Source organism: Acinonyx jubatus, chromosome D2 (genome assembly GCF_027475565.1).
Source record: "Acinonyx jubatus isolate Ajub_Pintada_27869175 chromosome D2, VMU_Ajub_asm_v1.0, whole genome shotgun sequence".
NCBI classification, from domain to species: Eukaryota; Metazoa; Chordata; class Mammalia; order Carnivora; family Felidae; genus Acinonyx; species Acinonyx jubatus.
This window is the reverse complement of record NC_069393.1, coordinates 85,144,675-85,158,326: the sequence shown is the minus strand read 5'-3', so window position 1 is coordinate 85,158,326 and position 13,652 is coordinate 85,144,675. Positions and strand designations below refer to the sequence as shown.

The 13,652-nt window shown below is 58.9% G+C and overlaps 1 protein-coding gene and 1 long non-coding RNA gene across 6 annotated transcripts in view; one reads left to right on the top strand and one right to left on the bottom strand.

Annotated features, from left to right (window-relative positions):
* Positions 1-13,652, bottom strand: part of INPP5A (inositol polyphosphate-5-phosphatase A) — a 173,316-nt gene that overhangs the window by 114,175 nt on the left and 45,489 nt on the right. The window lies entirely within an intron of this gene.
* On the top strand, positions 4,465-9,836 carry LOC128312680 (uncharacterized). The gene is made up of 3 exons (XR_008292276.1): positions 4,465-6,091; positions 6,699-6,898; positions 7,417-9,836. It is a non-coding gene; the product is annotated as an uncharacterized LOC128312680 (long non-coding RNA).

Here is a 13,652-nt window from a genome sequence, read left to right as displayed (position 1 = left end):
GCCTGCCCGGGACGATTCCATGACACCTGCCCGGCCCTGGACACACAGGCCACACGTTAGGACTGGCCGGGCCCCCAGGTGCTGCCACCAACACAGGCTCTTGCAAATCCCAAAGCTACGCACAGAGAGCGCACACCGTCCCTGCCCTCAGGGAACATTACGCAGAAGCGCGGCGTAACAGATACAAGGTCACGTGTCATTGGAAAGCTGAGTTATTAGATGACAAGACCTTTACCACGCGCAAAGTGTCGGGAGACACATAACAGACAGTCACACGAGGAGCCCGGCGTGGATCCACAACACACGCTCCGCTGCCGTGGGCTGCGCCACGGCCACACACAGGCTCCCCTACACAGACCGGAGACTAACGTGCAGCCACGTTGGCGGAGCTGGCGATGAGAGGCCTCGCCCGGCGCTCAGGTGCACGTGAGCCACCGCAGGACTCCGAGCAGGAGGAGCCTGATGGGCCACCTGGGCCGCAGGGTCGACTCCCGCACAGGAGCCACCACACCCTCGACAGCACAAACCCATCCAGGACACGCGGTTACTGCCTAAAATGGACAGAAACAAAATACGTCTGTATCCGTGGCTTCGTGGGGACACGAAACAACCCACACGTTGGCCACCTTGGACTACGGACTGCTCCTGGAAGTGGTGACTGCAGACACAAAGGGAGCGTCTGCCCTGCCTCTGGTGCACCGGCCACGTCTCTGGAGAAGCGGACACCCCACCAGCAGAGCAGGGACAAATGACAGGGCTGGATCGGTGGCTGGACCACGAGGGCACTCGCTAAGTGGGAGGAGAGGGGCAGACACAGCACGGCCTCAGGGGCTGCACGGATGCGCGGTCCTGGCTCCTGGCGGCCAGCGCCCGGCAGCGTGTCCCACACTTGCAGCCGCTTGGGGGGGCCCAGCACAGGGCCGGGGTGAGGCCCGGAAGGCGGGGCCTGAAAGGAGAGAGCACGCAGCAGGGAGGGGACCGCAGGGCGTGTGCTGCGGCAGGACAGACGCATCTGGACGGGACTTGTGGGGAAGAAAGGGGACAGAGAGGAGGAAGGCAGCCTTGGGCAGCTGGTGACAGAGGAGAAAGGAGGGCAGGGGGAATCGGGCTCGCAGACAGAAGAGTGCACCGTCCTTGGCACAGACAAGACAGGCTCTCGTGGCTCAGGAGCCCAGACCTGCCTGCACTTTGCTGGGAGGACAGAAGGGGGTGCTGTCAGGCTGAGAATCCACACACCCCTCGCCAAGCCCCTGCAGATGGCTCGGGAGTCCACACTGCAACGGAATTAAAGACACTCAAACCACCATCTCAGAACAGGCAAAACACACAGAATCGGAACGCAACACTAAACCAGAAATGGACCAGAAAGACAAAGCGAAGGAAATGACATTAACCTCTGGGAAGAAATGGGAAAAAAAAAAAAAAAAAAAGACAAAATCCTCACAGAAAAGATGAACCAACGACAAAGCCAACAAGGGAGGGTCTACTGACAAGACAAACCACAACGAAGGGGAGAGGGAAGGGGGGACGGGGAGAGGGGAGGGCAGAGGCAGGACGGCCACCAGGTGGGACATAACTGAAACCAACCCGGCCGAGAGCTGGAAACGCTGAGGCGAAGCGGCACTGAGCGCCCTCGCACGACTCCCTCCGCTGCATCATTCACAGTCATCAGAATAAAAGGTCTGCCCATCACGTTCATTGGGTAACTCGGGGGAAGCAGGGCCAGAAACCCAGAGAGCGGCTCACCAGCCCACCGCCCAGGGCCCGTGCGCTCCAGCCCCCCCGCTCCGAGCTGGGGGAGGGGGGGAACGTCCCACTGCGCCCGTGTCAGGGTGACCTTCCCTGGTCTCTTAATGGCGGGCAAGGACACAGGTTCCCCCTCGACGTCCCACCCTGGAACTCAGCTTGAAGACCACTGCCATCTGCCGGCTCTTGTCGGGGGTGGGGGCAGGTGCCCGCGCTCAGACGCTAAATCCATCCAGTGTGCGGGCAATGGGGTCACTCAGAGGCACACGCACACAAACTGAGGACTTTGCTTGAAAACAAATTTAATTATGGCATGTGATGAGAAATGCACAGTAGCTCATTAGAAAATGGTAATTTTGGTGACGTACTATGGGAATTTTCACTGATAGAAAATATTTCCTTTGTAAGCGAGTGACGCTGTGGGGTGCTTTGTGAGGCAAACGTAAGCCTTCAGTGGTAGAGCCCTAAATCGCTGTGGCATGGGAAGTCAGGCTGGACCATTCCAGAAAACGCCCCCCCCCCCCCCCACTGCCCCATTGTGCACTCTTACCAAACATCACCGACTGACAGGCAGTACTTCTGTTGCGGTGTCCTCCTCGCTTGACAAAAAACGCCCTTGGTAGTTTCGGACACAACCCGAGAACCACTGCCCTGGGGACAGACGTGTCTTCAAGGGTCTGAGCCGCTGCTGCTCCCCCCGCTCTACAGGCAGGTGCTAACACCTGGCTCTCTGGGGCAAAGCCCTGACTGGTCGGATGTACCTGTTCCCATGGCCTAAGTGCCCTCCCCGTGGCCCACACTGAGCTGACGTGACGGTGCCGAACACGGGCTTTGGGAGATGCTCGGCGACACTTAACGTTCCATCCTCCTACAGACACAAAGAACCTGGATCCCGTTAGTAAAATGTAGCAAAATCACTCAGAAGTGGTGAGTGTGGGGCCTCTGTTATCTCTGGTTTCATCACCACTTACTCCATTACATGTTTCTAGAACCAGATTTTTAATAATGCATGTAACGGCCAACTTCCGGGTCCTGAGAGTAGTGGGCTCCCCACAGCTTGCCGGGGGTAGGGTGGCAGGGTGGGTGGTGGCGTGGGCTCTCCAGGGAGCACACCTGCTTGCTTAGAGTCCTGCTCTGGGCTGCCTGAGCATCCACTTCCCGGAGAGCCTGCCTCTGACAGTCACTGCGAGCGTCAGTGAGGACGCTGGGGTCGGCCCGCAGCACAAGCCGAACACAGAGGAAGCCCCTTAACTAGCGGCGTGAGTCTGACGCTGCTGCACGCGCCGTGGGCACGGAGACCGGCCACGGTGGCCGTGCCAGACAGAGCTTTGGGCCTTCCCAGCCCAACGGGAAGGAAGTCTGGACCTCAGGTGATCCTGGGCAGGGATTCCTTCAGGGCTGATGGCACAGGCACCTTGAGGGTGCACAGGAAAAAACCCCTCCGAATTATGGGACAGCGAGCTCACGTCACTTCTGGTTGGAAAGGCATCTCAGCACACAACACAGGGTGCGGGGAGGTGCGTGTAAGCAGCCGTAGGCCCCCGCCAGACCTGAGCCTTCACACAGCCGGTCACATCCTGCCGGACGGGGACACTGACATACCTTCACCTGGGACAGCACACAAGTCACTGCCCGAAGCGCATATTCACTTGAACAAAATTTGCCACAAAAAAAAAAAAAAAAAACTTATGATAAAAATACATGGGTTCTCTCATCAGAAGGATCAAGAAAAACATTTTAGAAAAGAGTGAATGAGAAATGTGGGCAACTGGGGCGCCTGGGTGGTTCGGTTGAGCGTCCGACTCTTGTTTTTGGCTCAGGTCATGATCCCAGGGTCATGGGTTCAAGGCTGTGTCTGGTTCTGCACTGAGTATGGAGCCTGATTTTCTCTTTCCCTCTCTCTGCCCCTCCCCCACTCACATAGGCATGCACTTGAAGGAAGGAAGGAAGGAAGGAAGGAAGGAAGGAAGAAAGGAACAAAGGAAGGAAGGGAGAGAGAGAGGGAAGGAAAGAAAGAAACGTGGCCAAAATATGCCTAAGGAATTACACGAACACACACGATTGCACACACGTGGTTGCACAAACAAGTGTGCACATGTGCTCCCGCACACACACACATGCTCACACATGTACATTCACACACACACATGCTCGCGCACACATGCACATTCACACACGCACATGCTCACACACACGTTCACACACACATGCTCCCACACGCACGTTCACACACACGCTCCCGCACACACGCACATGCTCACACGCAGCTGCCGCAGGCCCTCCAGACGCTGTGCAGGTGGCCCGGCCAGAAGGCAGGGGCCCCGGGCACCAGCAAGGCAGCCCCGCCCCACCCCCACCCCCTGGCGGCCAGGAGTCCGCGCTAAAAATAGCAGCGGCCGCCGGGTTAGGCTTTCTCGGAGAGGAGCATCTGAGTGACCTAAAAAGGAATTACATCCTGCACACAGGCCAGTGGAAGCCTGATGGCCAAGATAAGGGGCAGAAAGGGGACAAAAGAATTCCCGGAGGGAAAAGTGACCGCTATTTGCCAAGTCTGCCTGGAGACGCGCTCACCTCGAAGCCCCCCCCTCCCCCGGGGCTGTGCCGGGAGGGGGCGGAGGCCAGGGGCCCGCCCCCAGCTGCCCGCCGCCCTGCCTGGCGGCCCTCCCGGAGTCCACGTGGGGGCCGGGCCACCAGCAGGCTTTTCCTCCCGCACGCGGCCCGCAGACCGCCACAAGCTCCGGCGGCCTCGCCAGCGGGCTGCGCCGCCATCGGCCGATGAGCGAGGGGCCTTCGCGGCCCTGTGTGAGGCCGGACCCCGGCTCCCCATCCAGGATGGGTCTGGCCCGGCTGCCGTCCCAAGGCACGGCGCCCGAGTCTCCTCCGGGGGCCCCGACCCTGCCCGGCCCACAGGTGACGGCAAACGCTGAAGCCGCCGCTCTCGGAGGCCGTCAGCGCGGGGAACCTGCTCCTGCTACAGCCCAGAAACACACAGCGCCGTTCAATTTTAATAATACCCGTCGCTTTGGGACATGAAAGCTCCACTCGAACCGCCTGCTTTTCACTTAAGAAGCACTCTGCCCTGACTTGGGGTGGGGGTGGGGGTCGGGGTCGGGGTCGGGGTCGGGAACAGAATCAAACCAGGTCCTTGGCAGATGCGGCGAGGCCTCCAGACCGCTTCCCACACACTCGCCTGGCCTCACACTGAGCACAGGGGTCAGTGGTGGCCACGGTCCCACGGTCACGGCACGAGACCCCTGGGCACCCCATCTGGAGACCTCCTTCCCAAGGCCCACCCACCACGGAAACTGCCACGAGGCCCCTCCTTTGAGCCATTTCCAGCCGGCGAGGGACTGTGGTCACGGTCCGAGAGGGTCCCTGGGGGCCACACCGGGCTCTGGCCCTTCCCTCAGCTGCCCTCCCGTCCCTCCTGCCCCATCCCCCCACCCAATGATCATCTCTCCCCAGCCCTGCCCCTCCCAACCTCCCCAGTCCCCCTAGGGCAGATGGTCTGTCCTGAACTCCCAAGTCCACACCCTCCAGAGGCCTGGCCGGCAGGACCACCCTGTGCCCACCCCAGGAGCCGGCAGGTTCCCCTGTCTCCTCTCCGGTCTGGGCCCTAAGGACTCCTCAGGACAGTGCTCACCGGCGCTGCTGGGAACCCCGGATCCCAGAGCCAGGCAACCAAGGACTCCCCTCTCTTACCAGGTTTGCGGGCCTCACCCCTGCCCACTGGCCCCGCCAACCTCTCCTTCCTCACGTACCCCCCACAGCAGGCGGCTGGCCCTTGACCCGGAGGGCCCGGGTCCCTCCTCCCTCCCCTGCCTGCTGCCAGGAAGCCACACCCAGACCCCTTCCCACAGCTGCCCTGCCTCGTGGACTCCGGCCACCCATCCCTCGAACCGCTGCCCCTTGCCCTGGCGGGACCCCTCGCCCCGGGCCTCCCCGCTGAGTGGCCGGCTCCACCTTCGGCACCGCAGAGGCTGGGACTCCCATCCTGCAGCCGGGTCCCTTTGGCACATCTCCTGACCCCTTCATGCCTCAGCTTTCTCACCTGTAGAGTGGGGCCCAGCACAGCTGTGATTTGGGGAAGAAGGGCCCAGCCCGGCCCGCAGCGAACACCTACCACTCAGCAGCCACCGCCGAGTCTGCGCCATCGATCCCCAGAGACCGAAGGAAGCAACTGAAGGAACAGATCACCTGGGATCCCACGGCTAACTGCCGTCTGCACATGTGCACGTCTGTGCCGAGCGGGACACGGTAAACCACGTCCCAGGTCACTCTGCCAGGGCCACCACAGCTGTGCTACGGAAACCGACGGTGCCAGACCACCTCCGGTGGCCCTGAGGTGAGCGGCAGGGCCTGGTGGTGCTGGGATGGGCCTCCGCGGCTGTGAGTGAGGGTCTGCGCTCCCCGGCCCACCTAGGAGGGGAGTGGGCACCGGGGTCAGGGGCAGAGCCACTTGGAGGCTCTCACATCCGTGGGCGCCAGAGGCTGGATGGGTCCTCTGTCACTGTCAGCCACAGAACTGATGCGCGGCTCTGGTGGGCGGGGAGACGGGACAGCCCGCCGCAGTGGTGTGCAAAATGCACCTGGGCACGTGGCGATGTGCTGCGGACAGAAGCCACGTGGGAGGCGGCGCGAAGGGACAGAGGGCGTCCCGCCAACTGTGCTGGTTACGTGTTAGCGTCGGGACACGCTGGGTTGAATGAAATGTTATTAGACTTGATCTCACCTATTCTTTTTCCTGTTTGAACACGGCTCCTAGAAAGTGGGATTTTGCACGTAACTCTCAGGACCTTTCTGTCGGGCAGCACAGGACTCAATCCTACGAGATAGATTTTGGCCACTTTTCTATTGTAGTTTTACAAGTTCTCCTTCACTTGTAAGAGCTCTTTACAGAATTTTTAAAAACTGCAGTTTTATTGAGTCACATCCATCAGTCTTTTCCTCAGAGGTCCTTCAACCATTTGGAGTTCAGAAAAGCCAGCCCCGTGCACCCAGAGAGAAGACGACAGTAAGTGCGGAGCACATGGCTCGGCGCGCTGTGGCCCAGCAGTTCACGGCAGCCTGGCAGCCAGGACGGCACCATGGGCCAGGCCGTGTTCACAGCACCCCAGCAGTAATAACTCTGTTCTCCTTACAAGACCCCCAGGTGCGGGGACATAGACCCCCAGGTGCGGGGACAAAACCCCAGGTGCAGGGACACCCAGGTGCCGGGACACGACCCCCAGGTGCGGGGACACGACCCCCAGGTGCAGGGACACGACCCCCAGGTGCGGGGACATGACCCCCACGTGCAGGGACAAAACCCCAGGTGCAGGGACACCCAGGTGCAGGGACACGACCCCCAGGTGCAGGGACATAGACCCCCAGGTGCAAGGACACGACCCCCAGGTGCAGGGACACAGACCCCTGGATGAGACCCTAGCCCCACGCAGGACTCCCACCGCTCACTAGGACTCGGGGGAGTGCTTCCCTCCCACTCCCCAGCGGGCAGCTACTGGCTGGGCTCGGCCAACTCCTAATTGTGACAAATTCTAATTCATCAGTGTTTTTCTCTTATGAATTGTGCTTCGGTGCGTCTAAGAAATCTTTGCCTAATTCAAGGTCACAAAGATGTTCTCCTAAGTTTTCTTCTAGGACTTCTATAATTTTGGGTTTCATACTCAGGTCCACAGCTGACTTTAATCTGCTTGCGGTGCAACGTATAGAAAACGTGCTGCTTTCTGCGTGTGGACAGACGAAGGCCCACTTTCCCAGCACCGTGGGCTCAACGACACCTTTCCTCTGATCAACAGCCGTCAGCCCCAGTCGATCACTTGGCCATATTCCTGGCTCTACTTTGGGATCTCTTTTCTGTTCCATTGGTCTGTAGCTCTGTCCTTTTGCCAGAGTACTGTCCTGGTGGCTGTAACTTTACAACAAATCATGAAATCAGAGTGTGAGTCCCTAAACTTTTGGCTATTCTAGTTCCTCTGCTTTTCCACATAAAATCTTAGACCTACTTTGTAGACTTCTACCGAAACACCACCCAGAGGTCTGGAGTGGAAATGCACTGAACGGGGGCTTGGTCAGAGGGGGGTCACCACACTAGCATCACAGAGTCTCCATGACACAAACACAACGTGCCTCCCCGTCCCTTCACGTGGTCTCTGGCGTCCTTCGTACCCGGCTCACAGGCCTCTACGCGCAGGTGTTGACGCCAGTACGTTTACGTCAGGCCCCTCCTCTGTCAGCGCCACTTAAGGCTCCAACCGTTCGTGGCCAAGGGGACAAAGATGTCTCCGCAGAGTCCTGGCACACTGCCAGCAAACGCGCTTACGCTAGTAAGGTTCCCGTGGACCCACTGTGAGCCTGCGGACGGCAGTCGTATCTTCACCCACACGGGGACTCTCAGTTCCTTCTCTCAGATCGGCCCGGCCAGGACCCTTGGGACCACACTGAACAGGGGAGGTGACGCCAGGCGTCCCTGCCCCGCCATCAGGCATGAGGTCAGCCGTGGGCTCTAATGACGCCTTCACGGGCTGAGAGGTCCCCTCAGTCCTTAGTTTGCTGACAGTCTACATGAGACGTGGTTACAGAATTTTGCCAAATGCTTTCTCTGCACATATTGAGATGATCGCATGGCTTTTCTTCTTTAATCTGTTGACACGGTAAACTTTATCTATCGATTTCTGATCTGTTCCTTGGTGACGACGCATTAACTTTGTCATCCGCTGTGCCTGCGTGTGTGTACCCATGTGACACGCTGGTACATGCTGCTTCACACATTCGGTGCTAAAGTTTTATGTTTTGCATTTATTTCAAGGGAGACGTTGGCACATGTACCTTCGTCACGTAAAGCCTCTGCCTGCCTTGGTGCTCTGGTGACACTCGTGTCACGGGAGTGAGGAAGCATCGCCCGGGCCTCAATATCTCTGGAAGTTTCTGCAGAATTGCCACTGCGTCTTGCTTCAGTGTTTGACAGAATTCACCACTGAAACCACGCGGGCCTGGGTTTTTTTGTCCCAAAGTGGTGGGCAAAGTTTAATTTAACAGATAGAGGACAGCTGAGTTCACGTACTTCTTGACTGTGAGCTTTGATGCTCTGTTTTTCCAAAAACGGGCAACTCTCACATAAATCTTTGAATTTATTAGCATGAAGTTGCTCACTGATAGTCCCTTATCTTTCTAATGCCTGCAGGGTTGTTAGTGATGATGCCCCACGTCAGATCTCTGAAATTGGTGATTTTTATCTTCCACCTTCAGAAATGAGATGGAGAAAAGCAACTTAAACCCAAAATAATCAAAAGAAAGCAAAACATAAAAAGCAAAAAAATCAACAAATGAGGAAAAGAGGAAAACAACAGATGCAACCCGTAAAACCCAAGGCAGGTTCTCCGAGACGGTGAGGCTGGCGACGCTCCAGCTCCAAACGCCTGCTTTCTCCTCACTACAGGTCCCGCTTGCCCGCATCCTTGCCTGTCTGGTCATCTCCGGTCGGCTGTAAGCAATGACCGCACCCTCCACCTTGCCGGGGCCCGCCTGGACGCCCCCTCCGGTGGCGGGGGGGCAGCCACAGGGCTGACCCTCCGTGGTCACTGTCCGGCCTGTGGGCTGGGCCTGAAAACCACAGTTTCGTGTCTCTTTTCCGGTTTCGGAGGGCACGTTTGGTGCCCACTCCCGCAGGTTACCTGGAGGCAGGACCACTCCGCACATCCATCTCGGAATCACGCTCCGGAAAACGTGTGAAAGACGTTGACACGGCCAACAGATTCGCAAGTCCAGAGTCCAGCGGAGCTCCCCTCTGGGCCACCTTGACCTTACCGATCACTGAGCTGTTTTTACGATTCTGTCAATTCTAAATCCTGATAACAATGCAAATGACTCTTGACCACAGGAACAAGGTGTCTGGTGGAAAGAACTGATTACTGGCCTGTTTTCCATCTCTTAGGCAAATAAACTCACTCAGCTGCTAGAAGAATCTGGGTTTGCTCTGGGGAGTCTTGCTTGAAGCAGGTCTAACTTCTCATCTTACTTGTCTCGCTAATAAGTAATACTTATTACTGCAATTTAAAACATCTTCAACACTTGTTCAATTTATATTCGTATGAGAGACATATCTGTGTTACAGTTTATCTACACCATTACAATAAACTCCAAACAACCTAGGAATCCATCAACAGAACAGTGACTCTAAAAAGGCTGGTGTGTCCAGTTAACGAAATCCTCTGAAGCCATTAAAACAGGGAGCATGCATTCACTTGCACAGAAAGATCTCCCGGCTCAGCTGTAACAACACATGTGCCTGCAACCTGCTAAGGAGGTCGCCCTCTCCTCCGGGCACACAGCTGGTGAGACACGCGTTAGGGCGCGTGCGTCAAGCCGGAGGCAGAACGGGCTGGGGGTATTTATTCACACTTTCTGCTTTGTGCAATTTCCCCAGACTGTTATTCAAGAAAGAACTGTTGAGCACACACCCCACGTGCCCGACACACTCCCAGTGCTCAGGACAAGCATGAGCGGGATGGCAAAGAGCCTACGTGCAAGCACACTACCATCACACAGGGGAGAAAAGTTAAAACCGGCTTCCCGGCAGCCTCGCCCGCAGTTTGGAGGGTCAGGGGTAGAGCAGGCAGCACGTCTGGGCACGGCCTCCTCAAGAGCTTTCCTGAGAACCCCACCAACAGGGGCCTGCACCCCCAGCCCCAGACAGGCCATGTCCTTCCCAGCACCATCCCTGGACCACCCACGGGGCTTTCCGGCTGTCTCTCCAGTGTGACAGAAGCTCCCAAGGGCGTGGCCCCCTAGCACCTGGCCCGCTGGCCGGCCCTCCCACACTGTGGCCCCTCTCTCTCCTTATGGGGGCAGTAATGTCATCGTGGGCCCGCCGCGTGACCTCATCAATTTCCTATTCCCCTCGCAAAGGCCCCACCTCGAACACTATCCTCGGCGCAGGAACTTGGCGGGGCACAAAGATCCAGGCCATGAGGCCATGACGTGCAGCCCGCATTTCCAGGGGGACAGATCAATATGCACCCAACGGACAGACTGCAAGTTCAAGTTCAGATGAATCCACAAAGCACAGCAAGAGTAAGAGGAAGCCAAGAGAGTGACCAGGAGGGGCCTCTCGGGGGAGGTGGTGGGGAGTGACAAGGACAAGAACCGGGAAAGTGGGGGCAGGGGAGAGAGTGGGGGCAGGGGCATGCATGGGGCAGGAAGGCTCGGACGGCCAACTTAGAGCAAGCACAGAGGCCTGAAACACCCAGCGTGTCTGGAGACAGCGCAGAGAAGGCCACGCATGGACCCTAGGCTCTCACCCAGGGGGACCAGAAGCACGAAAGGTACCCAACCAGAGTTACGGCCTCAGGGAGCACCCTGCCGCTTACAGAGAGCAGAATGGGGACGTGGCCGGGCCCTGGGGGAGGCTCTGGGTGGGCCGTGAAGGGGTCACAAGGCCTGCCGCTGGCATGGAGGTATGGAGGTAGATGAGAGCAGGGATTGGCCCCTGTACTTAGAGCCCGTGCACCCCAACAAGGGGGAGACTGGTGTCACCGGCCACAGGACCAAGAGTCTGATGCTCAGGGAGACAGGACAGGGAGGGGCGTGGGGAGGCCAGCAGGGGTGACACCAGGCTGTGCACCTTCTAGAAGACTGACCACCTCTCTGGTGCCAAGGCCACACTCAGGACCAAATATGTAAAAATCCTGGATGCCAAAAGCGTCAGAGGCCCATCAAAACTAAGGATGGAAACGCCAGCAATATTTCTCTTGTCCCCTGCTTTTTTATGGTGATAAGTGTTACAGAAAAAGGAAAATTAATCCAAGGGTTCTAAAAGGCACAGATGTCGTATTCAGTTGTGTTTACAAAAGCAGCTTATCACAGGCTCCTTTGAAAAATGACTGCAGAACAGAAACTCCAGGATTAAACACTTTTTAAAAAGGCAGGGACCCAGAGGCCCCCGGGGCCTCGAGGCGCCTCGTCCCTGAGTGCTGGCCCAGCGCACTGGCCTGGGCTCTGGCGGGACCCACTCCCTCTGCACTCGGGCCAGCCGGCTGAGCACCTCACTGCCCAGGTCAGCCCAAAATGTGTTGGGGGGCTCCCGTTTAATTCTTACAAGAACCGTCACTGAGGGTCGCCTGGGTGGCTCAGTCGCTTACGCATCGACTTCAGGTCAGGTCATGGTCTCGCGGTCCGTGGGTTCGAGCCCCACGTCGGACTCTGTGCTGACAGCTCGGAGCCTGGAGCCTGTTTGGGATTCTGTGTCTCCCTCTCTCTCTGCCCCTCCCCTGCGTGCACTCTCACACTAAGATGAATAGACGCTAAAAAAAAAAAGTGTTTTTTCAAATAAGAAAGAAAGGAACCGTCACCAGAATCTCTTCCTTCTGAGGAGACCTCTGCACACAAGCCGGGAAGAATGGCACCTCCACGTGCACACCGTGGCTCTCGATCCCCTTTCTGTGAATAAAGGCTCAGCACTCTGGACACCAGGTGCTCTGGCAACAGGCTGCCTGCCCCTCTGGGTTCTGGGTCCCGGGTCCCCAGTTCCGGAAACAGCCCAATGTGGCTGTGTGCAGCGAGGAGGCTCAGAGAGGGGGAAACACCTGTTGGTCTGTGGTTTTCCAGGGGTCAGAGTTCACAGGAGGGGCAGCTGCCCGGCCCCGAACTCCCTCTCAGACCACTGGTACCTGGCTGCCACAGCAGTGGTGACCGGTGGCCCCATCACCAGCAGAGTAAGAAGGGCAAAGTTTGCACTGGAGTCCAGTTTGGGGCCTGTCGGGTGGTGTCTCGCCTCCCATGGGCCTCTCTGCACGCCAGGAGCCAGGACGGCATCTCGCTGGCCTCCCAGGACGTGCGCCTCCCTGATCTCACGCTCTATACTCCTCCCGCCCCCCACCCGGGGCCCACCTCTGAGAAACGGGAGCTGTAGCTTTCACAGGGCAGCCGCTCCGGCCAAAATGGACACAGACCCAGGGAGCCACAGGAGGACACCACAGGCAGCAGGGGCCCTGGGGCCTGTCCAGCCCCCGAGAGGCCAGCGCTTGGCCAGGAAGGGCCCTCGCTTCGCCTGCTCAGCCGGCTTCCCGCCCGGAGCGGACACTGGCAACAGCTGGGCCAGGGCTGGGCCTGGGCCGGAGGTCCCTGGGCAGGGCAGAAGGTTAGAGGGGGAGGGCGGAGAGCCCACCAGCCCCACCTCACTGCCAGAGACCCTCGCTGACGGCCTCCCACCTGCTCACCCCACGGGCTGCTCCTTCCAGAGCTTCCCTGGTGTCCCCGGGGTCTGCCTTCCATCCCTGCCGAGAACCAAGCATGACATGCGGCGGACAATTCGTGCGGGATGGGCGAGGGAGGGACCCCACCTCCAAACACCCCAGAAGGACACACCTCGCTGGACGGGACAGCAAGGGACGAAAAAGACTGTCTGAGGCTCTGCCCTCCCGTGCCTGCGGCCCCACGATCTGCCACCACCCGCCACTGCCCCTTGGGCCTCTGGTAGATGGCTCGGCACCAGCAGACCCAATGCGCGACCGCCCTCGACACCCGGAAGGGACGGCGGGAGCCCGGGGCCGGCACCTTGCCCAGGCAGGCAGGACACAGCCCATGCCCACGTCCATCAGCTGCTGTGCCCTGCCCCTGCCCCTCAGCACCTCGGATCTCAGCCTGCCGGACCCCAAGGCCAGGAGGAAGGGGGGCCCAGGGCCATCCCCAGCATCTCCTACTGTGTCCTGTTCACACGGCACGGCCGCGGGCTCAACAGAGCTGCAGGAGGGCAGGGGACAGGGGCAGGGGACCGTCCCCCAGCTGCCCCTCCCCCAACGCCCCACCTGCACCACCCTCCTCCAAGCTGCCCTCAGAGCTGTGGACCCCTCACACCCTGGCAGGGCCAGTCGCCCACGGCCCTCGCCGAGCTGGACGCCTGGCCACTC